Source organism: Myotis davidii, unplaced genomic scaffold (genome assembly GCF_000327345.1).
Source record: "Myotis davidii unplaced genomic scaffold, ASM32734v1 scaffold499, whole genome shotgun sequence".
In the NCBI taxonomy this organism is placed as follows: Eukaryota; Metazoa; Chordata; class Mammalia; order Chiroptera; family Vespertilionidae; genus Myotis; species Myotis davidii.
In genome coordinates, this window is record NW_006290677.1 from 1,558,860 (window position 1) to 1,561,605 (window position 2,746).

The 2,746-nt window shown below is 41.8% G+C and overlaps 1 protein-coding gene across 1 annotated transcript in view; it reads right to left on the bottom strand.

The window, feature by feature from the left end:
* DLG2 (discs large homolog 2) overlaps positions 1–2,746 on the bottom strand; it is a 1,585,094-nt gene that overhangs the window by 1,030,521 nt on the left and 551,827 nt on the right. The gene's annotated exons all lie outside the window — the stretch shown is intronic.

Sequence of the window (2,746 nt, forward strand, 5' to 3'; positions counted from 1 at the left end):
CCCAGTCTGGGAGCCCGCAGGGGATGCCCTACTGATGGCTTAGGCCCACTCCCCTAAGCCACAGTCTGGCCTCCCTCTGCAGGCTGAAATGGGGCTGCTGGGGCTGGGCAGTGGTGGCAGCTTGGTCATACCCCCCTGCTTCCACTCCAGGGCTGCTGGAGCCAGGCAGTAGCAGTGGCTTATACACAACCCCCTGCCTCCGCTCTGGGCCTGCTGGGGGATGGGCCGCCCCCTCCATGTTGTTCTCTTAGGCTCGGAGCTGCGCCCGACCCTCCTCCTGACCTGGCCATGACCATTATGGCATCCTGGCCTAATTTGCATAATATAGATAGATAGATAGATAGATAGATAGATAGATAGATAGATAGATATAGATATATATTATAAAATATTTTAAATTTATTTATTTTTTTCCCTATGCATACACTTTACAGCTTCTCTTTGGCATATCTGAATCGCCAACATCACTACTCTTGCTCTTTGGGGCTATTATTAAGCAAAATAAAGTTACTTCAATACAAGTACTGAGATATCAGAATAGCCAAGAACTGAGAAGGTTACTAAATGACTAATGAGAAGGTACATATGCAGCATGGATATGATAGACAAAGGGATAATTCACATCCTGGTCAGGTAAAGTGGAACAGTGTCTGATTTCATCACACTGCTAAGAATGGCACACAATTTAAAACATAAGTTGTTTATTCTGGAATGTTTTATTTAATATTTTCAGAACATGATGGACCCCAGGTTATTAAAACTGTAGAAACCAAAATTATGAACAAGGGATATTACTGTATTTATCTTTCTTATAACCCCTATTACTATTAGACAAGCATCTTTTCTTCCCTCTGAAAAACTGATACTGTTTTCAAAGAACTGTCTGCAAATGCTGGAGTCCAAAAATTATATCAAAATATCTTTCTTTTTCATGAGAACAATGGGGTCAGTGGTGGTGGTGATTATGCTGAAAAGGGGTGATGAAAGGATGTGTTATACTCTCTGGGTTTGGTATTAATTTATTGGTAAAGTGCAGATGCTTTTCTAGAGGAAGCCTGGATGATTATGACCATGGCAGTCATGAACCATTAGAGCAATAATCAGTTACTATGGTGTAAATAAATAAAACTTATCTCTCTAAGTCCTTGAATCTTGAACTTTATAATGGATGGATTAGGCTGACACCATCTGAGCCCATTTACCAATTATAGCATCAGTAAAATTGAGCAAGACATCATGTGCCTCCTGATGAGAGGCAATAGGAAGTACCCAGCACTGCCTATAAAGTATTTCTGCCAATTAAAGTCATCTAATCAGGCCTCTACCCCTAATTAGCAAATTAAAGAAAAGGGGTAGGAAAAAAGGAACAAGTTAAATGATACCATAAGAATAGTGCTAGACACATTCAGAGTATGAGAAATTCTCCAGGAATTTCCTAGCTTCTTGAATATGTATAGGATAATAAAAGGAATATAAAAAAGAGGGGAAACTGGTAGATTAAGAGATATTTAATATGGAAGCATGGAACAGACTGACAAATCCCAGAGGGGAGCAAGAAGAAATTAATCAAAGAACTTATATACGCATTGCTCTTAGACACAGACAATAGTTAGGTGAAGGCCTTGGAGGGTAGAGGATGGGTAGATATGGAGTGAAGGGGGTCAATGAATAGGGGTGGGGAAGAGATCTGCAATACTTTCAACAATAAAGATCTTTTTAAAAGAGATATTTAAGATCATAACCACCACATATAATATCTAGACCTTGAGTAGATCCTAATTAGAATAAAAAAATTATAAAAAAGACAGGGTTTTTTGTTGTTGTTGGTAATCATTCTGTAACATATATGTTTATCAGATCATCACATTGTATACCTTAGACTTATAAAATATTATCCATAAATTATATCTCAAATCTGGGGAGGGAAACATGCTGCAAAGGATATTAGATCAACTGCTATATTGGAATACAAGATGATAGATTAGATGAAATAATTGCATCAGCTTAAATTTCTGAAGTTGAGAACTGTATTATGGTTATGTGAGAGAATATGCTTAACCTTGGGGGAAAACAGTTTTAAATCATTTGGGAAATACTAAACATGGACTAAATATTAAATATTATTTATGAATCATTTTTTATTTGGCTTAGTTTGATAATTCCCTTTTGGTTATATTAAAACTAGAGACCCAGTGCACGAATTCATGCATGGGTGGGGTCCCTCTGGGTGGCCTGCAGGGATCAGGCTGAAACTCATAGTCCAGTGCGGTCTGCAGCTCCTACCTGCTGCTCCCGCTCATCTTGGCCCCACTGTGCCTGCTGTAGGCTCTCGCCCAATAAGTCCTGATCGGGAGAGGCTCACCACAGCATCACTCGCCATCCATGAGTCCTGAGTCTGCACCCTCCCAAGGGGAGTGGCTTATGGGATCAGGCTGAAACTGGCTCTCCAACATCCTCAAGGGGTCCCGGATTGCGAGAGGGTACAGGCCAGGCTGAGGGACCCCACTGGTGCACGATCGGCCCAGGGAGGGAGCACAGCAGGGATCCTGAGCATGTCTGGCCCATCTCACTCAGTCCCAATTGGCCACACCCCAACAGCAAGCTAACCTACTGGTCGGAGCATCTGTCTCCTGGTAGTCAGTGTACATCATAGCGACTGGTCGACTATCAACTGTCTTCCCCCTTGTGGTCAGTGCACATCATAGCAGCTGGTCAACCAGTTGACTATCTGCCCCCTGGTGCTCAG